Source organism: Lepisma saccharinum, chromosome 19, assembly GCF_977018435.1.
Source record: "Lepisma saccharinum chromosome 19, izLepSacc3.1, whole genome shotgun sequence".
In the NCBI taxonomy this organism is placed as follows: Eukaryota; Metazoa; Arthropoda; class Insecta; order Zygentoma; family Lepismatidae; genus Lepisma; species Lepisma saccharinum.
This window is the reverse complement of record NC_139247.1, coordinates 734,075-758,349: the sequence shown is the minus strand read 5'-3', so window position 1 is coordinate 758,349 and position 24,275 is coordinate 734,075.

The window sequence follows — 24,275 nt, the reverse complement described above, 5'->3', positions numbered from 1 at the left end:
TAGCCTTACTGTGCATAAAGAGGACTTAAAACACCAAATCAATCAATAAATCAAATATCTCATGAATTATCTCTTCAATACAATGTTAGAAGCTCTGAGCTTACTAGATTACCTTGTCCAAAAAAAAAAAAAAAAATAGACAAGACATCAGTGAATCATCAACAGGGCTACAATTCATATTGATAATAATTCATATTATCCTTAATCTATATTGATTTTTTGCCCCTTGGGTCAATGAATGATAAAAAAATGAATATTTACGAAGGAACTCACACAAGAAAAAACCTATGTTAGGTTTCAAACCAGAAACTTTTGGCTGTAAGATCATTTGTTGACCACCAAGTGCTCTTGGTTTGTGAGGTAGCTAGATACGAACAATTTCAATGACATGAAGATGTTTTCTTCAAGTGTGATCCTCGACCAATGTGCTATTAACAAATTTATGCAGCGGAACCTTTAATATATGTTTCTATGGAACTGAGTTAGAAAAACAAAGCTTTCAAAGACCTGGAAATGTAAAATCCATGAACATTTTGTATCATTTTGCTCTATGATACCATGGAAAATGAATGTATCATGTGGGAAAATGTAAAATCTGGGAAATAAAATCAGGGTTCTACTGTATTATTATAAACATTGATATATATTATTTCTATTGAAAATGTAACATGCTTTTACATGGATGGAGTATAAACAAGCCATTAAATTTCAAAGGTAAAATAAAAGATATGCTGTTAATTCAACAATGCCAGAGTTGGGGCACACATTGAAGGTATCAAGTGACTTGCTATATGGAATTGTATTTGTAGTTACACTTTATTATGTACTGAACTAATTTCTGTGTATTTTAATTTTTATTTGTATGTGTATTATTTTACATTTAGCTTACTGCCGGCCCCATGGCGGAGTTGTTAGCACATCACACTATGATACCAGGGGTCATGGGTTAGAATCCTGTCCTGGGCATGTATATTTGTGAGTGTCCATTCATCAATTTCATCATATCATCACTGATACACATCTTCGCATATCAGGCAAAAGTGGCACAAGAGGCGAAGTAAAATAAATCAAATCAACACATTTAGCTTACGCAGTTTATCTTATCTTATATGTATTATTGCATATTGACAAGGTTTAGGTTCCAGTTCCTCCCCTCCTCACACATCCATATATACACTCAATGTACATAAATTGTATGTAGTCCGAATCTATGGTTCATTCCACGTATAACGATATATCATTCCTCTGTCTAGGGCAATTAGCCTCCGATCTACAGTCATCTAAATGAAACTCTGCATTTTGCTTAAAATTGGCCCAGTAGCAAGGAGTTTACCTGGCAAAATGGGATTGGTAAACAAAAGGATAGAGTTAGGAATAACTCAGTCCTTCATACGCATTTGAATGTGAGTGAAGGAAATTTATCCACCATGTGGAAGAGGGGAGATAGAAGGAACTGAATCCTCCATGGAGAATAAAATAATGGAAATCTGGGAAATGGAAGAAGGAGAAATAGGAAGAAAAGTCTCCCCCACAGAAGGAAAGAAGAAAGGAAAAGGTGAAGCAGGGAACATTGTGAGAACTTAATGCTTTAATTAGAAGAGGGATAGGACACAGGAGGAAATGATTTCACGAATTACAGAAATTGTAAAAATGGTAGAATGAAGTGCTGCAAGAAAAGTGGAGAGATGAAATGAAGTAAATCCACCAAGGATAGTGGAAGGAGAGTCAGGAAAAGGAGAAGAAATGAGATAGGAAGAAGTAGATTGACCAGATAGATAGAAGGAAATCATTGAAGTGATTCCACAATGAACAATGGAAGAGGAAAACTGAGTAATTGCAGAAGAAGGAAGGGGGATAGAAAGTTTCACGAGGGTCTAGGGAAGGCTATAGGAAGAACTGAGTCAACCGAGGATAACAGAAGAAAAGATGAGGAAATAATTCCACTATAAAAAAGAGACATAGATAGGAGGAATGATACTCTCCTAGGAGACGTGGAATTTAATAAATCAACCATGGAAAGTGGAAGGAGAGGTGAAAACTTAGTGCTTCTGGAAGAAGAAAGGTGATACGAGGAATTAAATTCACGAAGGACGAAGAACACAATATCTGCACGCAATTGAGTAGGAGATATGAGGAGGTAATTTCACTTAGCGGGGAGGGAAAGTTAAGGAAGAACTTATTCCTCTGAGAAGAATGAAAGGAATGAAAGGAAGTAAATCTACCAAATAAAATAGGAGAGAATAAGTACTATGTCCTCTCAAGAGAAGAAAGGAAATAGATTGAAGTAAATCAGCCAAGAACAATACAAGGCTATACAAATGAACTGTGACCTGCAAAGAGACTTAATGGAGACAGGTGAAATTAAATCCACAAAGTGAAAGGTACAGCTGAGACCTTCAATATGAAGATTAGGTGGTAGGAGGATTGATTCCATGAAACAGAAGAGGAAGATAGAAAGAACTGAGTCCTCCAAGAAGAATGGAGAGAAATAAGAGGTAAATGATTAATCAAGAACAAAGGAAGGATATATTAAGGACTGAATTCATCAATAGGACTGGAAGAAGAAAGGAGGAAGGAAGTCAACCAAGGGGAAGAGGAGAGAGAGAAAAAACTGAGTCGTCGATGAACTGTGGAAGGGGAGAAGAGGAAAGGGATCCTGCCAGTTGAATATGGGTGATAGGATGGAACAAGTTTTAATCTCCCAAGGATAAGGGCATGAGAGAGAGCATGAAATAAATTAACGATAGATAAAGGGTGGATATGTGAATAACTTAGTTCTCCATGGAGAATGAACAGTGAAAGGAGGAATGGAATCCACCAAATGAAAGAGGAGAGATGGAAATATCTTGGTACTTCTAGGAAAACAGAAGGAGTTAGATGGGAGGGAAAGGAAGGGAGAGTGAGAAGTAAATCCACCAAAGACATGGGAAGGTTATAGGAAAGACTGGGTCCTCGAAGGATATTGAAGCAAGTGAATATAGCACTTGAAAACATGGATAAAAATATAATTGAGGCCAACAAGGAGAATGGAGGGAGATAGCATGATATAAATCACTAAGGATATGGGAGGAACATAGGAAAATCTGAGTCCTACAAAGAGAATGGAAGATGAAAGGAGTAAGGAAATCCACCAGGAGGACAACAATAAATTGAAAGATCCGAGTCCTGGAAGTAGAAGGAAGGGAATCCACAAGGGAAAAGAGTGGAAAATATGAAGAATTGAATCTTCCAAAGTGATAGAAAGATAATAGGATAAATGTAATGATAATGGTGAATATGTGTAAAATGAATTGAGTCCTGCAAGAAGAAAGGTGGGATATGGAAGGAATTAATTATGGAATGGATAAGGGAGTGAGAGAGAACTGATTCCTACAAGGATAAGTAAGTGATATGTGATAAAAAGAACTTCATCAAAGAAAGGAGAATGAGGTAGTAAGAACTGAGCCCTTCAAGGAGAAGGGAAGGAAATAGGAAGAACTGTTTCTTCCAAGCAGATGGCAAAAGAAAGATAGGCAGAATGTATGTATTTTTGCTAGATAGTATTTTGTGTCAGTTTTGGTATTGATGAGGAACAGTGGTGACGAGTGATGAAGGGGCACTCATAAAGAGTATCCAATCCCCGGCTCAGAATCGAGCATAGAAACTTCCATGGCAATCTTAAATCTACCACTTAATGCACTCATCCAGAGAACTGTTGAAGGAAAGAAGTGAGTTCACTGAGGGAGGAGATTTTGTTGATGGTTATTATTTATCTATTTCAGTTGTTGTACTGAGTCCTTCAATGAGAATGGTAGGAGATTGGAGGAAGAGTAATCTATGGTAGTGGGATAGGATGAACTGAGACGAGAAACAGAGGAACAGAAGGAAATAAATTCACAAAGGAGAATGGAGGAAAAGAGGAGAAAGCAAATCCACTAATAAAGAGGAAAGGGAAAAATAACAAAGAGAGAGAGAGAGTATAGGAAATTTCTTACCTCAACATGTTCTTCTCCCATCTTGACTCAGTGATGAAGGATAACTGTTTAGTTACTCCAAGATCTGATGCACTGTGTTTCTTCCACTTCTTCTTGCCATGTAAATGGGTTCTCTAGAACAAAGTAAGAAATGATGTAAGAGCATAATAGGAAGCACAAATCAAATCATACTGGTGATGTTCATGTAGAATACATTCTTATTAATATGCATTATGTTCAGTTTTATTTTATTTGGCTCTGAAATTTTCATAACCTCCTTGGGTGATTAATGGATTCTCAGTGAGGACAATTCTGAGTGATTTCTATTCTTTTTTAAACTTTATGTATATTCCACAATGTTATCTGTGCATAAAATCTACTTGAAACAATCTTTTTAAAACTACATATATTTCTATTATCTGAAGAACATGCAAAAACAGGGAATTTTTGTCTTCATAATGCCAGATTGCACCAAACCTCTCCTCCATCATTCAGAGTACTGACAGCATTTTAAAGAGCATTTGATCTTCATGAGCTTCCATGCAGATAAATAGTCAGCACACTCGCCTTTCATGTCAGCTATTCTACATTTGGTTCCCATTAAAAGCTACAGTATATTGGTATACAGAAGTACTACACAGTCGATACTGTATTTCAGAACACAATAGGGAAACTACTGGAAAGGGAGAAGTAGTAGATATCAGTCTAGAAAACCAAAATAACAACTGATGGAACTTGATGTGCTGATAACTCATCACCCAATGACAAACTTGCTCTCAAAGTTTTAGCTTTCAATGTTCAAGTTATTACTCTTTCATTCTATCAGTGGAAGTTATTTTTGTTTTCATTTTTGGCATTTTATTCTTCCTTCTGAGTAATTGTCTTCACAATGCCAGATCAACATTGAAAGAATGGGATTCTGAAAAGACATTGACTTTGGGACATAGTGAATAAATACATCAATATTACACAAATAATGCATGTTTTTGGACCATCAAGATAGATGCAGAAAAATGAAACTACTCTTCCATTCATGATATGTAACTATAAAAATATATAAAAATGTTCTTGTATTCAAGTTTCATTCACATTTAAAAAACATTTGTGTTTGAACTCTTGACACTGGTATATACAGAGTCTGTCAAAAAAATGTATGCACAATTTAACAAACACTAATTCTTTATTGTGTGTTAGTACTGAACTAAATTACATATCAGAGATTTAATACAAGCTTTCTGCACCTGTTCACAGGTTTAACACAATCGTCCTGCACCCTTATGTTAAGTTACTTGAAGTGTTCAAAATGGCTGCCATTAGCGGCCAGACATATAACACAACAGCGAATGGTTGCTTGAACAACGTTGGTCAATGTGTCTGAGGGGATTTCTGCACATGCTGCTGAAATTTCGTCAAGAAGGGCCTCCACAATTTTGACGATTTACTGTATGTTTAGTTTGAATTGGGCCTTATCAGACCGCACAATCTTCGTCACAAACTCTTCATTCTTCTCTGCCATATGCTGAAACCATTCACAGAGCTCCATGCGGGGATCAGCATCATCCTCATTTAATGCGTGCATTAATCTTGGTATGTACACTTTCCACTTGGCGGCTTTCAGAATGCATCGTGCACTTGCACTGCTAACCCTTGTCTCACGAGCACATTGTGTAGTAGACTTCTGAGGCGACGTTGCAAACTTTTCTAAGACCATAGCTGGAGAAGCATGAGTTGCAGCTGTACGAGGTCTTCCTGATTTTCCCTTGTGCACATCACAAATGGTACCATACGTCTCAAACTTATCACAAAGCCTTTTAATTGTCAAGCGTGTTGGAGGTTGTGTTGCAAACTCACGCCTCCACGCAAGTTGAACTTCAGCGACATTTTCAAAATTGAACCGCCGCTATAAAATTAGCTTCCATTACTCAAACGTCATGCATGCAGTGGCCATTTTGATTCTATTATACGGCACGTGTTCATCAAGAGAGCTATACGGGTACCGACATCTGTTGAGAAAACACCATACTACATGCTCTGCAGATAATTCAATGCAACTCTAAAAACAATACGCAGATACCATCAGTTAAAGAGTGTATACATTTTTTTATGGACTCTGTATATCTATTCTTATTTAATTTAATTGAAACACTTGTAATTCGCCTCAGAAGTCTGCTGCTACACAATGTGCTCGTGAGACAAGGGTTAGCAGTGCAAGTGAAAATGAATTACAACAGTTTGTGGAGCAATATTAATAACATATTTCTTGAGTAGAGTTTCTTTCCATTCAATATATTCTACATGAATGAAAGGATAATATCATTACAATTGAGTTGTTTGTAAGTAAAACTTGATAACCCACAAAAGTATGAAACCGAGAAAAACACAAGTGAAAGGTTGGCATTGAATTGTGACCCAAATGTTAATTGGTTAACTTTGATCTAATCACCAAAGTTTCTGGCCTGGCATGGAAGTTATTTTCCCTTCTCATCACTCATCCTCATATCACAATTTACCCAAAGTGTCACAAAAACGACATTAAAATAACAAAATTAAAATTCCAATTACATACATTGGGTTGAATTATACTGTAACAGACTTCAACACAAAGTTTGCCATACTTCATGATTGAGAAACGAAAGGAAACATTCTAATGTTGCTCTGGAACATTCCAGTGTTTCCTGTATAACATTGAAATACAAAATTTAAGGTTTTAACCATGGGATTGATTAACATATTCATAATGAACTGATTTCATACAATTATGATGTACTGATGTGTCCTCTGCTAACAATTGAAAAATAGAAAGTTCATTTGTGTAACATAAAAATGAATGCATGAAAAGCCTTAACAAAAATGTGTTTCATGTGTGACATTTTAAAAATGTAGCAAAGTTTGACTTTATTTGATAACCTTTTTGTTGTGTAAAGCTTATGGGATACATACACTAATATTCTTTAACTGAAATATACAAATTATGTATATTCACAAACATTTAAAACCTAATGCAATTAAAAGCAATATTACCAATATTGATTCATTTTGTTATTTATGTGGAATTGGATCACTTTTCATGGAATGTCCCAAATACATATTATATAATCTTTCGATATCTTGTTAGGTAACACATGTTATCCTAGTGCTGCAACTTTTCATAGAATTATTTCACCTGTTAAGTAATGTATGGGCAAGTTCAAATGCAGAAATTTTGCAGTAAAAATGTTGGTTCAGTTCTGATTCATAGGCAAAATGCAAACAGGGGCACTTGATCTTGCAAAATTTTAAGTTTATTAAAATTTAGATGTTAAGAGATAAGAGTTTTAACATTCGGGACCTGAGAAGTGAAGTGATAAAGGCGTAATATTTGTCATTTCGCAAATGTAACTGTTATTTAGCGAATAGTTCTGTGTGATGTTTTTATGAGATGGGAAAGCTTTTGATTCTATTTAAAAAATGAAGCCTCAAGTTCAAATATGTTCCCCAAAAGTAAGTCCCAAGTTACGATCATGTTCTGATTCATTTGTATGTTTTTACCTTTACGAATGGTGAATTGAGAAGCATCCATTAATACATTAGTTCATTTTCATTTAACATTTGTAGAGGTGTGTCTTGTTCGTTAGTTATGTATAATGTAAGAGAGGTCTTATTAACTTTTACACCACACAAATTGATGGTAGAAAAAAATAAAATGATATTTTACAACAAATCCTAAGTAGATTTTCTAGTTCTATTTTTATCATTTAACTTTCAAAGGAGGATTTGGGGTGTGATATAAATTTTCTGTTTGTATTTTTTGTTTTTCGAAGCATTTACACTAGAAGATCCATCCATCCTTCCATGAAAAGCCATGCAACTGCATTGTAATGGCAACCGTCCAGTGCAATATATATGTTCTGCTATTTATAGGAAACAAATATTATGCGATTTAATAGTATATGCTATAATATAAATTTATAATCAAGGGGTTCGATACACAAAAGAGGCACATGGCACAGTAGTTTGGATACCACTTTAAACTATAGGTACTGTCCCGATTAGCATTTCTGTGCATAAAGTAGACTTAAAACAAGAAATTAATTAATCAATATAATATAAATATAACATTAAACATTAAAATGTTCTGGAGTCAATTCAATTCTCATACAAATTATACTACTAGGATTGTATTATGTACTTTTACTTTAAAGCATCCATCCCAGAGTATTCAATACACATGCTGCACAAACCTTTAAATTATCAAGTGTTGTCTGCATTCCACTGCTGATTGCATTTTAGGGTCCCTTCATTACAATTAGTTTATGTTCATTCTGACTTGTAAGCGATAGAACACTGATGATTCCATGTCATTGATCTCATGAATAATCTATGGGAATTGTGTAACCATAGTACTCATAGTACCCAACCACAACAATGAAACTTGCTACTCAAGTACAAGTAACAAATAGCTTCTCTGATCAACAATAACATTTAACTGATATTAAGTTAAGTCAGTGCCCTTGTTAGGATTGTTCAAACTGTGACATCACAAAGTTCTTTGCACTTCGAAAATATTTACTTAATATAATTGAATCTCTTATTCACATTCATTTCTCATGCAAAAGCGATCACGTTCATAAAGAAGAATGAAAAGAAAAGGAATATTTGCAATACAGCTCCATTTGTATATTTACCACAGAAGAAGGAAACCAAAATTTCAAATGCACGATTACTGTGAAAAGAAATGTCTGCTATAACACAGTTGAATCACTTGTTTGAGGCACAACATTAAACAATTACCTGTTGTAAAACATATTATTTGAGAGAGCACAGGTACCATCGTGACTCTTTGTGATGATACTGTAAGGGTACTCCAGCTGCCCCACTCTTGAATTATATGAATTACCTAAATTGAAATATGGCAAGAAGAGGGTAGACCATGGCAGTGAACCTAGGCTTTGCTATCATATTCCCTTTTGTTTGATTTGGTTGATTTAATGTTTGTTATTTATCATCACTTTTCTGCCACATTTGACTAATCACAATGATGAGGATGAGTGATGACATGATGATATTGACACTCATGGCGACCCCAGGGCAGAATACTCAAGTAGCCCCTCTGACCAGTTTATGCCATTATAGTGACTGGATCTACGAATACAAAAAATGTAATTTCAGCATATGGGGTGCTAACCAAATATAATTATCTTGTTTATTTATTTATTTTCTTTTTATATAAATGGTAGAGACTAATAACAAAGAGTGCCCACAGTAGGAACTCTATGCCAGTGTCTCTGAACCACCAGGCCATAGTCCAGTACTGAGCTGCAAAATGTTAGCGAACCGTGAGGGTTTCTCCTGAATTTAGCAAATTTCAGCCCAAGCTGGCAACCACCTGGAAAGATAACATTTCATTTGGCATTCACCATCGATAGGAGAAAATCCTTTCTGGTTAAAGCTGTTGAGAAAACAAAGCTGCTGAAAGGGGACTGTCATCTATCCAGACTCTGAAATTGAATTTTAATTTTGAGGATTTTTGGACTTTTAATCTCTCTATTAAATCTTTATGTACCTATGTCTCAGTGTCTGTAGATCATGAAAAATAGAATGTTTTATTACTTCCTAGATGTCTAAGAGCCAGGATGGTGGAGCGACTTGCAACCCAAGATAGCATCCATGAGAGATGACTTTTCACGTGGCTTTGAGTTCGACTCTGTTAACAGGAAATGTTTTTGCTTCGGTGGTGGTGAGTGATGAAAGGATCTAATCCGGGACACGCTTTGCTTCCTGCCTCCAAATTTGGTAGTTGATGATCGGGCACCATGGTCAATTTAGTTTGTGCAGTAATTTTTCTTTACAAACATATTGAAATAGGAATATTCTGATTAATTGGAATTTTTCGGTGTCTGCAACTGTTACATGCAAATGAAAATTAGCACTTACCAAATTTGCTTAATGATATTGGCCAGAGGAAACTAAAAGATTCCATTTGATCCAGTCATTGTCATCCAATAAAGTTTCAAAAAAAATCAGAAAGTTATTTAGGAGTAAAATTGATGTGATCAGACCATCGAATTTTTAAAAAAGTGAATTTACTGAGCCACAGGGTCATGAAAGTTGAAAATCACTGCTCTATGCTAATAATAAGAGTGTGTGCAAAATGACTAATAAAATAGATAGCTACTGTGAAATACAGTGCATTCTTTACTCATAAACAAATTAAGATTAATAATGGAAATCCACACTCGTACTGCGTAAATTGGTTTTTATATTTTCAATTTGAAATCAATCTCTCTGCTAATGTGAGAGTGGCAGTAAGGTACATAAAAAAAGCCTTGAACGCATAAGGATAACTGAAAATGAATGTGTCACAATGAGATCAGCAAGCTCTTTCACATAATTCATGTCCTTTGAAAGAACATCTAACTGATAATATTTGTGATTGAAATAAAGGCCTGCAATTGTTCTAGCATTTTTTAAGGTTCTCCACAAAGCTCAGTGTCTGTTCATCATGAAAAAAAGAATGTTGTATTACTTTCTATGTAAACAAGGTCCTTAACATACCCCCACAGGAAGAAGTCGCAGGGCGTTAAATCAGGAGATCTGGGAGGCCAGGGGAACAAAGCTAGGTCATCCTCACAAATACGCCCAATCCAGCGATGCGGAAGTTCATCATTTAGGTAGTCACGAACTAGAACATGAAGTCAGCACTGAGTTGTGGGAACAACCACAACTGCAACATATCCAGGTAACATTTACCAGTCACAGTTTGTTCAGCGAAGAAAAATGGCCCATACATCTTTGTTTGTGACACTGCACAGAAAAAATTCACCTTTGGCGAATCTCTTTCAACTGTCACGACTGCACGTGGATTTTCCGTGCCCCAGAATTGCACATTATGACGATTCATGTTCCTGGATAAGTGGAACCTTGCTTCATCGCTGAATATCAACTTGGCAGCAAAATCCTGGTCCTCCAATGCTTCATGCATGTTGACGCAAAATTCTAGTCGACGGGCGTAATCCTCCGGCTTTAATTGTTGCAGGAGCTGCACACGGTACGGTTTGAAATGCAACCGTTGATGCAAAATCTTCAACACAGTTTTTTGTGGTATTCCAAGTTCACGGCTTGCTCGGGCCGTTGATTTTTTTGGACTAAACACGAAACTATCCCTCACTCTCTCCACTGTTTCTTCTGGCACTTTTGGTCGACCGGTGCTTTTCCCTTTACACATATATCTTTCATGTGTGCCTTGTCAAAACGATTGAATCATTTATGCTAGCCCTGTATTTCCAATGTATAAGTTCAAGTTTATTAATTTCTGTTATGGAATTCATAAAAGAATAAACCTTTTATTAAGTTGAAATAGTACATTTTGTTTACTATGCCTTGTAATTGCCAGAGTCTTTTTCCAACGACATGAGGAGTGAAGGGATAAATAATTCCATGTTAGACTCAAAGGTTCATAACAAGCTTAGACTATTCCATGCTTAGACTGTATCCTGTGATTTGTCACTCTAGATCACAGTGTTTTCATTGGATGATTATGCTTTTACATAGAAGTGGATTCCAGAAGCGAGTGAGGGGAGTTCCATGTAGCTGTTGAGGTTTGTTCTTTCTTGGACAATGACCATTGAGAACCTCACAAGATGCAATCTAAGTTCAACTGCTCATCCATAAATACCTAAATGTACATTTGGTCTCCACTCAACCTTTTCAGATGATGAGAGAAATGAATGAACTTGAAACATTGGATGCTAATGCTGATATAACCTGGTTGGTAACCTGAGAACAGCTGCTTGATTAACACCTTCCAGTAAAAACATATTTTGTTTGAATTTGGTGCAGAAACCTCTCCCACATTTGAACCCTGTACTCAACTTCATCTTTCATTACATGTTACAGAATCTGCAACTTGTACAGATGGAATTTTTCACTTTCAAAATCTGCAGCATGCTTTGCTAAAGGCTGATTTTCCTGTTCATACATCTCACTGATCTCATAGAATGGGTCTGAATCTTGGCAAGTCTTGGTTCTTCATTTACTAGCAGTTTGTTTTACAACACTGCAAATTATAAACTGATCCAGTTTCACAAATTTAGCAATTTTTCAACTGCACGACTCTCTGGATTCCTCTTTTTGAACTTGGTACCTTTCCTCAGCATATGTCCCTCTTCACAAAATTTCACATATCTGTGTTAAAATATGTATTCTTTTACAATCACTCAATATGTTCTGTACAATTTTCATTGTGTTATATTATTATTCATTCCATGTATTCTATTCTATTATGTATTGAATTGCAAATCATTCCATGAAATAGTATACTTTGTACATCATACAAATCCATAAGAAAAATCTCTATTGAGATGTAGTGAAATGTAATCCAAAGAAACACATGATGAAACCATGAATGTACTCATTCTAAAAGTAAATAAAACTATCTATCTATCTCTTGTTTACAATGGAAAATTATCTCCACTTGGAAATCTGTCGTCAGTGCCATAGATCATCTGTAATCAGAAAATAATACCACTGGTTATATACTTTATGCCCACACTGTATTAGAAACTCTACAACCCATTAAGACAGTACTGCATTATTAGCTTTTCTTGTAAAAAAAATGCTCCCAATAAAGATTTTTTAGTTCCTAATTCTTTGGTCATGATGATCCATTCCTTCTAATGCCACCCAAAATTGCTTTGGACATGTTCCTAAAATTCTTCAAGCATAGTCAACATTTGGTAAATTTATAAAAAAATATTTGCCTCAAGCTCACTCCTTTTGAAAATGCTAGACAAAATGCAATACATCATGACTTAATTTATTGATTTTATTTACTTAGCATTGCATTTTTATGTTTTGGAATAATTTCAGTAAGTTTTCAATTCATGAAATAAAAAAAGGCTTTTCCGTGACTTGTAAGCAGAGTGGGATTTGTATGGGTGATTTCCTACTCTCATTACTGCACCCCCTCATAGATTGTAAATCTTTGTCCTTTGGGGCAGAGGTACTACCATGAATTTTTGTCTGGTGGGGGAAGGGGAGTACCAGGATAAACGTACCAATAATAATAATAATAATAAATAATAATAATAATAATAGTGACATTATTATTATTATCATCATCATTAGAATAGTAGTATCAAATACATTATTATCCTTATAAATTATGCAAAGAGGAGGTAGAAGTTGGTGCTAAAGCATTTGTGTCTGAACAAACGATTTGAAATATTTCTTCAAAACATTCAATTTCACATTAACTCATAGTTTAGTTTAGTTTAGTTTATTTGCGTCCAAGGACTACCGGTGTGTACAAATTACAGTACATGGTAATATAGGACATGTCAATACTTACATTACAATACAATACTACATTAATAGATTTTACAAATACAAAATATATATAGCCAAAAATTGTAAAAAATTAGGTCTTACTCTTGTATTATGTCAAAAATCACAAAAAAAAATATAACATGAGAAGATATAGAACATTGCAGCCTACTTCTAGGTGATACTAATTATCCACTTTCATTTGACATTTAATTTTACAAGAAAAATATGTGATTATACTGCATTATGTACATTTGTCTTATGTAAAAGTTGCTTCCATGTATTCAGCTATAGAATAAAAAACATGCTTCAGAAGCATTGATTTTATCTTGTGCTTGAATATCATCAATTTTGGTTCTTTCCTCACATCTTGTGGTAGTTTATTTTAGAGGTCTATGGAAGAGTTTAAGGGACCTTTCTTACATAAGTTAAGGCGGCAGTGTTTTATGTGGAGTTTGTCTTTATTTCTTGTGTTTAGGCCATGTATTTCCTCATTTGTGGCAAAGTTGGAAATATTTTGCTTTACATAAATTAAGCATTCATAAATGTATATGCAGGGAAGGGTTAACACATTAAGTTTACGGAAAAGAGTTCTACACGAATAAGTTTTCTTTACTCCAGCTATGATTCTTATAGCTCTTTTTTGAAGCATGAAAAGGACATTGGAGTGGCCCTTGTTACCCCAAACCATAATCCCGTATCTTAGTAAAGCATCAAAGTTTGCCATATAAAGGCACTTGACAGTTTGGGTGCTTGAGATGTCTACCATTTCTCGAAGGGCATAGCACACACTACTTAATTTTGATTGTAGCGTGTTTATGTGTTCTGTATAGCTAAGGTGTTCATCCAGAATGATACCCAGAAATTTTGAATTTTTTTTAGGCTCTAGTTGTGTATTCCCAGATATTAGATTGAGGCTTATTTGGTTTCTGGTTTGGATTGTAGAAAATGTAATGTAATTTGTTTTTTTGCTGTTGAGGAGTAGATTATTATTTAAAAACCAGTCATCTAATTTGTTTAATACGTTATTAGCCTTAGATTGTAGAGCATCTTTGGAAGTGTCTGTTACTATAATATTTGTATCATCAGCATATAATATTGCATTTGCCTCGGGTATAACATTTGGTAAATCATTTATGTACATAAGAAACAAAAGAGGGCCAAGAATACTTCCCTGAGGCACCCCACATGTTACACTTTTCATGGTGGAGTGCTGATGTGTTACATATCCTTTTGCTGTGGTGTGAGCGATTTCTATAATTTGCTTTCTATTGGTAAGGTAAGATTGAAACCACTTTTGTGGTAGTCCACGAATACCAAGTTTTTGAAGTTTCCACAGCAATATCTCGTGATTTACAGAATCGAAAGCTTTTGATAGGTCACAAAAGACTCCTACTGTGTGATTACAATTATTCAGCGATTGTGTGACACATTCTACTAAGTCTGCTAATGCTGTTTTCGTTCTTCGTTCAGACCTAAAACCATGCTGCGACAAGCTTAAGATTGAGTGTTTACTACAGAAATTTTCTACTCTCATCATTATTGCATGTTCAATAATTTTTGAGAAGACTGAGAGTTGCGAAATGGGCCTGTAATTTGATAAATCCATTGGGTCATTTTTCTTCAGTAATGGTTTAACAACAGCTATCTTTAGCCTGTCTGGGAAAATACCCTGTTCAATGGAATTGTTTATTATATGTAGTAATGGTTGACATAGGGAACTATAACATTTCTTAATTAGGAAGTCTGGTATTTCATCAATGCCGGAAGATCGTTTGTTTTTTATACGCCTGAAGATTATCTTTAATTCCTGTTCAGTAATGGGGGAAATGAACAAGGACTTGTCATTTACTGTTATGTGTGTAGAACATTCTTCTGGAGCAGCCATAAGCCCATTCCTTTTATTTGGAACTGCATTTACAAAATACTCATTGAAAGCATTCGCAACATTAGGGGGATGTTGGACTTCTTTTCCATTAACGCATATCACCATATTATTATGTAAAGATTGGTGTTTTGTTGATGCATTTCTTATAATTTCCCACATTGTTTTACATTTATTGTTTGAATTAATGATTTTACGGTCATTATGATTAATTTTTGATTGGTGGAGTACATTTTTATATATTTGCTTATACCTCTTGTAATATTTCAGAAAAGATGGATTGGGATTCACCTTACTTTCAGAATGGAGCATTTTTAGTTTTCTACTTGAGATTCTGATTCCGTTTGTGACCCATGGTTTACACTCAGTGGATATGATAACTTGTTTAGGTGGAAAACATTCATTGTGTAACAAGATAATTTTGTTCAGAAAGAGATTAAATTTTTCGTTTGTGGAAGGTAAATTATAAATATCTTCCCAATTTTCGCTGTTTAGTTTTCCAATAAACATGAGTATAGAACCTTCATCATATTTACGTTTCTGCATTTTTAGTGGCTTTCTATGATATTCAGTAGCTTCTCTTTTACATGTGAGACATAAAAATTGTGCTTCATGGTCGGAGAAGTGGACTGATATGTTTTCACATTGAAACTCTTTTGAGTGTACACTTATTAACATGTGGTCTATGAGGGAGAGTGTGTCTTTCGTTATGCGCGTGGGTGTAGTTATAATTTGCTTTAGGCCAAAAGTGTTTATTGTGGCTTCAAAGTGCAGTTTCCGTCCTGTATTTTTTAGAAAATCAATGTTTAGGTCCCCACAAGCACAAAACTTATTTTTGAATGGCAGAAAATGCACGATAAATGCATTTTGAATATAATTATGACATTGTAACTTTCATGTACAACATATGTTTTACACATATGCAATATAGAGCAAGGTAATATAAGAAAATGCAACCTGTTAACACTAAATTCTGTACGTATGCAAAGTTTATTTAATACATTCATAAACAACATATATTATTTAAACATATTACATAATCAATTCATCCACCTCATAATAAACCAAAAGCAAAAATGAAATAAATTGCCTTTCAAATGTGCATGCTTTTTTTCCTCCACACAATTGTTCATGCATTTAACACAAAATCAATGAAGAGAAGTCCTACTTCTCTCTCTGGTCATTTGCAATGAATTACATGAAACAACCATGTTGAGAGAAAAGCGAGCAAGAAAACTTTGAGATCCAATTTTTTTGCAAAGGAAAACAATAATGATTTAGAATAGAATGCAAATAATTTCACGGGGCACCATGACGATCTTTCTTTTACAACTTTTTAAATTTATATTGTTCGGTGCCCAGGGTTGACACCTGCCACCCCTAGCTATGGCTCTGACCTTAATGAGAGTAAGTAGATATTGCGAACGAAGCGAACAAGAAAATTTTATGAAATGCATTATTATTTGCAAAACATTTGAAATCAGCAGGGCAGGAGGCAATTGCCCCTCTGTGCCTCCCCTCTGTGCCTTAGCAGTCAATGTTTTATTTGGGGGGGGGGGGGGGTTGATGCCCTCCTGTGGTTGCACCACATCTACTGGAAATTATTTTTTTCTTAAATACCACACTGCTTACAAGAAGTTCTTGTGCCTTTGCTAATATTAAAACAAGTAGTAAAATATAGTAAAATAAAAAAACAATCCACATGAACACAATTCCACATATAAAGCGGATTTTATGTTACCACCATACTCGACCCTCACTTATTTCTTACCTGCAAGGGTAATTTAAAGAGGAAATCTAATGAACGTGCCATGGGATGAGCAGGGGAGGGAGCGGATGCCCCTAGCTGAATTTCAGATTTTTTTTTTGCTGTATATGCATGTTATTTTTAGATTATTACTAATCCTTTTGAGTCATTGTTTCTGTTCAGTAGACGCCAGACCACTTATTCCTACTTTGTTAAAGTACAGGGGAGGCTCAAGATAAAAACAAATCCTAATTTGCCTATTTACATTGTAGTACTTACAGAAACATCAGATCAATGATTGTTTGTTCCATATATTTAATTATTGTGAACTTACTGTAATATTTATCATAACTGAAATATAAAATCTTGAATGTTAGATAAACAGGGGGACACTCCTGTTTTGCGCCCCCTCCACAGAGTGTGGTGCCCCAGTTTCTCGGACCTTAAGCTGCCCCTGTGTAAGTCTATGAGGGAACTGCAAGGAAAATGTTTATTCACCACTGCTAAATCTGTAACCGATTGTGAACAGTATGAATAAAAAGGTGCTGAATATGTGTTTTCGGAAAGGACCAAGACAAGAGGGCACACAAGCATTATGCCCGGTGTCCCGGTAGGCCAGTCCAGCTCTGGTATCTCAAATGAATTAATCAAAACTGCTTTGTATGAAAGGATCAAAGTAATTTTCCAAATAATAAAAAAAAAGTAATAACCTTGTTTTAGAATTATCTTTCAGTGATTACAAATAAATTGCATTTGTGTAGAGAGATGAGATCGGTTTTCTTCTCTGAACTATAGATGGCGAAATAGTCCACCTACCCAAGGTGGAAATTGACGTCCAAATTTCCGTACGAATGTTTGACATGCAATTTTCCATTCTTTGTGGAAAAATAAATTTACACTTTCACTTACATTTGGCAACACTGCATGAACAACACTACACCCCGTTTGTTGTTTCTATGTTTAAAAATATCTACTTGGACAGGGCTAACATTTGGTGTATGACTTATGTATGTACAGATTTCGGTTACAAAGTAACGCCACTCTTAATTCCCAGTTGCTCCGTTCGTGGGACACCCTGTATTATAGCATATCCAAAACTCATTGTGTAGGAGGGGCATCATATGTATACCAGCCAAGGGCGAAGATTTCACAGAGCAGAGACTTTCCCCTAAAAAAAAAAAAACTTGGAAAATGAACATCTCAGAACGACTCTTCTAGGTAGAGGTGTTCAAAATCCCCATCAAAGTTCATACTAGTGAGAAAGAACATCCATTTGGCATTTGAACCCAAGACTTTCTGGGGACAACACATTTGATGTGATTTGAATTTTGTTATGTAGCATCGTTTCTTTGTCACCTTTGGCAAAACGTGACAATGAGGATGACATACGAGTACATATGATGAAATTGATGAAGGGAAATTCATAAAGAACACATATGCCCAGACTGTGATTCTAACCTGATACCCCTGGTGTTGTAGCATGATGTGTTATCACTCTGCCACGAAAGTTGTTTGGAGACAAAACAAACAATAACAACAAAAAAGCAAACCTTTTTCATAACCCAAAAGGTTAATGCTTGGAAAGTTATTTGAGAGCTACTAAATAAATTCAGAATAACTTTCTTTATTAACTGTATTTTACTAAATAAAACCATTTTACTTTCTTATTTTGAGCCATGCTTAGGTCTTAATATTTATTATCAGCAAAAGCTCAAAACCTGATTTTTTGCTACACTGAAGTACTCTAGGTTAGTTAGTTTAGGTCTGGACTATATTTGTCAGGAAGATGGCATTACATATACAACCAATTGTACGTAATAGAATTTAAATGCCGCGGAATCTGTTTTTCTGAGTAGGAGATATTTAGAAAAGGAGACTTAACTGGGAGTGGAGCTAAATACTAATTTACACAGAAATGCTAAAGACCTATAGTTTAAAATTTGACCCAAATCACTATTTGCCTCCACCAGGTATTGAACGTGGGACTCCTTGATTACAACATGAAGACATTATCACTACAACACCATTCTAATACTTAACATAAATTGCTTTTTCTGAAATGAAATTATGTGTGTGAAATATCTGTGGCATGTTCTGAAAATTTGGTCTCGTTTACCGCAACAATTTATATTTATTGTAAATGTTTATTATATATTAATTATATATAATAGAAATGAAGCAGCAATGCATGCATGCAAGTAAAACCCAACATGACATTTTTCCAATTGGTTCCGATAGTCAATATGAGGTTTTAGACACTCTATCGAAACCGATTGGTCAATGAAAGGCTCTGTTACTTTGTAACCCCATATTTTTGTATCATCAAAACCTCATTTGACAAATTTTGTACTATTATTGTACTACTCAAAAATGCTAAAAATAATATTTGCACCACTCAATTTACTGTCGAAAATCAAAAATCCAATTTGGGGTTACAGGGTAACGTCTCAACCTCATCACCTGTTTCGGCTAAGTTATCCACATCAAAATATTGTACTATTTATGTACCATTTTGTACCACTCTTTAAAAATTCTGTACCCATCAGAAACAGCCAGAAAGAAAGGCGGGAAAATTTGTATATTGCAACCATATACAAATCAATCTTCATATCACCCATTTCTGAACTAGAACTAAGGGAAATATTCAGATCATTAAAAAACAAGCACTCATTTGGATTTGACGAAATACCAGATTTTCTGATTAAAGGTTGCTACAAACAGCTTTGTAAACCTCTGTTACACATCATAAATCATTCCTTTGAAACAGGTATCTTTCCTGACAGACTAAAAATTGCAATTGTAAAACCAATATACAAGAAAAATGATCCAAAAGATGTAGCCAATTACAGACCTATATCACAACTTTCTGTGTTCTCAAAAATTTTTGAACGTGCAATGCTAATAAAAGTTGAAAAATTCTGTGAAAAGTATTCAGTACTAAGCAAGACACAACATGGTTTTACAAAGCAAAAAAGCACAAATTCAGCCCTGATTGATCTCATTGAACAAGTAGGTGAATCACTTGATAACTGCAAACACACACTTGGGATTTTCTGTGACCTGACAAAAGCCTTTGACTCAGTCAATCACGAAATTCTTCTAAACAAACTAGAAAATTATGGCATGCGAGGACTAGCACATAAATGGTTTAGATCATATCTTCATGAAAGAAAACAATTTGTAGAAATATGTTACTTAAATGCTGATGGAAATACAATATATAATCAATCTCCAGTTCAAAAAATAAATTGTGGAGTTCCCCAAGGCAGCATACTTGGACCTTTTCTATTCCTGCTCTACGTAAACGAAATGCCAAAACTTTTGGATGAGGCACAGGCTATCTTGTATGCAGATGACACAAACATTATATTAACAGATCACTGTGAGCATGCCTTAAAAAATAAAGTAAACAACACATTGCTAAAGCTTGATAGCTGGTTTCAAGGAAATAATTTAATTCTAAATACAAGCAAAACAAATTACATAAATTTTACTGCCTCTCAAACTAAGAAACACTTAAATATTAATGTTAAGTCCCAAAATACAGACTTAATGCACGCAAAAGAATCTACATTTTTGGGTATTGTTTTAGATGAACACTTGAAATTTTCAAACCACATCGACATGCTTCAACAAAAATTAAGTAAAGTCTGCTTTGCACTGCGTGTAATGGTAAATATTACCAGCTTTTGGTCTGTCAGAAGTCTGTATGTAGCAAACTTTGAATCAGTAATAAGGTATGGAATCATGAGCTGGGGAAACAAGGCACATAGCTCCATACTCTTTAAATTACAAAAAAGAGCACTTCGAATTGTGGCAGGGGTCAATGGGAAATATTCATGCAGAAATCTCTTCCGTAACTTCCGCTTACTGACATTACCCTGTTTGTATATTTATGAATGTCTGGTATACATCAAACAAAATATTAGTACTTTCAAAACCAATGAAGATATCCATAGCCTGAACACGAGAAATAAAGATAAAATTCGAATGAAGACATGCCGTCTTACTCTCTACAAGAAGGGACCTAAAAACTCAGCAGTTGCCCTGTATAACAAGTTGCCCAGAGAGTTAAGACACGAACCCAAAGTGGAAAAGTTTAAAAACAAAATCAAAACCATGCTAATTAAACATTCATTTTACAGCATACAAGAATATACAGAGGCAACACTCATCTTTTGAAGGTCTTGTGTATCTGTAACCAGAATAAATTTTAAAAGGTATGGTTAGGTTAGTTACCATATGTGCAGAGCTTGTTGTTGCACATCAAACTGGAATTTTTCAAGTATAATATTTTATATGCAATGTATCTTATGTTAAATTTACTAAACTTTATTATCATGTATTTCTAATTCACATGTCCTATAATTCTATGTGTAACCAGAATAAATGTTAAAAGGTATAGTTAGTTACCATACATTCAGGGCTTGATGTTGCACATCAAACTGAAATTGTATAGTATAATATCTTGATATGCAAGGGTTATAATACACCAATATATATGCGTGTATCTTATGTTAAAATTACCAAATGTTATTATCATGTACTTCTACTTGACATGTCCTATACTACAGATGTACCTATTTGTACAAAATTGTAGTCCTTGGATGCAAATAAATGATATCATCATATCATCATATCATATATTTTTGTACCATCTCGAGTTGCATCAAAGAATATTATGCTATTTTTGTACTATTTTTTAAAAAATTAAACTTTATACACACTACTTTGCAATAAGTGGATATCCGATTTTTATACCGTTCTTAAAAACCCCCCAAAATTTTGAAATTTATATTTATTTCTTAGAGGCAGCAATTCACGGAAAAAACTGGACAAAATTTTATCGAATGTGTGAGGATTTTGTCTGCTTAATTTCTGAATAAAATATCTGGAATGAGTATTTTACAATAAGCCCCTCTATTATTTTTGTACCATTACGGAAAACCCAAATATAATTTTTCAAATTTTGGATTTTTCACATCTATGTACTAATTCATATGAATACATGAACAAAATATTATTATATTATTGAGTTTAGAGCTCTTCAATTCATCAACACAAATTTATAGATATGTACTTTGTATCAAGACCCTTTCCAGTGTTCGTAAAGACATGAAAAACCCATGAAACATTTTCACTTCACAAGAAAATATGGATCAAATATTAACGAATGTGTGAGGTTTATATCTGTTTAACGTTTAAAAAATGGCCTAAATGAGTACTTTCTATTTCGCCCCTTTTTGATTTTTGTATTATCACGGAAACACCCAAAATAATTCTCATTTTTTTTCACTTCGATGTACAAATTCCATCGAAACCATGGACAAAACGTTATTATAATACTGAGCTTTATAGCTCTTTAATCCTTCAAAATAACGATATGCAATCATACTTCGTATGAAATCCATTTTCGTTTTTTGTAACTTCACGGAAAACTTGGGAAATATTTTTGAATTCTTACGTCTACTCTGAGACACGAAGTTTACAACAAACTATACACCAAATATCATCGAGTGTGTGAGGTTTGTATCTAAGTAATCTTTATATAAAATCATCTATCTGATTAATTTCTATTAAGCCCGTTTTTTTATTTTTGTACCATCACGAAAAATCCTGGAAAAAATTTTGAATTCTTACTTCTTCGTTGAGACACGAAAATCACAAGAAACTGTTTACCAAACATTATCAGTGTGTGAGGTTTGTAACTAATTAATTTGTATGTAAAATTTTCTATATGATTACTTTTTATTAAGCCCGTTTTTTATTTTTGTACAGTCATGGAAAAATTGGGAAATAATTTTGATTTCTTACCCCTTCGCTGAGACACGAAGTTCACAAGAAACTACAGACCAAAAATTATCGAATGTGTGAGGTTTGTGTTTAAGTAATCTTTATATAAAGTCATCTACATAATCACTTTCAATTAAGCCCGTGTTTGATATTTGCAACATCACGAAAAATCCGGGAAAGGTTTTCGAATTCTTACTTCTCCGTTGAGACACGAAAATCACAAGAAACTATGGACCAAAAATTGTCGAATGTGTGAGGTTTGTATCTAAGTAATCTTTATATAAAGTCATCTATATAATAACTTTCTATTAACCCCATTTTTGATATTCGTACCATCACGGAAAACCCATGAAATATTTTTGAAATCTTACTTCATCGCTGAGACACGAAGTTCACAACAAACTATAGACCAAATATTATCGAATATGTGAGGTCTTTATCTAAGTAATATTTACATAGATATTATATATAGTAGTATAATAGGTCATGTTTGCGGCCATTTATTTGCTATTTATTAATTTTACCCCGATTTCAGCTAATTTCGCAAGAGAAAAATATCTAAAAAATCCAAATTTTACCATTTTTATAGTGTAAAAAATAATTATGTATTTTTTGTCAAAGCTCAATCACTCATTTCTATCACAAAAATTGCAAGATTTAGATAATTTCCCCTTATTTTTTAAAAAAATTTGCTTTTTTTAATATTTATAGCGAAATTTATTTGTTTTTCTAAGTGTAAAGAAATAATTGAACCCACTCACTCATGTGAGTCAATTTTAAAAATTTTTGAAAAATACCCTAGTATCAATTCGGTCCATTTATCTGAACCGAAGATACTGCACCTGCATATTTCCATATTACCATATGTACTACTTTATCTTTTTACACTGTTTGTGCTTGAAACTAATCAGTAACATAATGGCGGTATGAGAAATATACAAGTACAAAGGTATTTTAGCAATATGCGACGTCTAGCAATTAGCTACGTGAACTCGAGAGTGCTCTGTCATATGTCTTCAGCTAATCGTATTGTTACAGGAAGATATATAAAATCATAGAGTAATGCATCTTTTACTAGATAGCAGCATACTTATCACTTTCATGTTCTCCAAGTACATCTATTTGCAACTAGATGGCAGTGGTAGCAAGTATCATCGGGGAACGTAACTTGCGTGACATGCAAAGAGAGATCGATGATAGCTCGGAAACATGGTAGTGGCATGACATGCAAAGAGAGATCGACGATAACTCGGAGCATGGTAGAGCGTGACATGCAAAGATTATTATCTGTATTTATATGCCATGAAAGAGAATCAGTATACGATGAATTTTTTTTTCATTCTTTCTCTCCGAATGTTACCAAATTATTAAAATGCTTTTATCTCGAGAACCAAGCAACGCAGAATTGTGCGATTTTTTGTATTTGTTTTGTTTTGATGTTCTCTATCATTTGAGACCAAACTCGATAATAAAATAACCAAAAATAAATAATGCCCATGAATATGTTCGATTTAAAAAAAAAACATTCATATTTTGAAAAAAAATATATAAAACCTAAGAAATTTTATTTTAAAAAAATTGAATATATAAAACC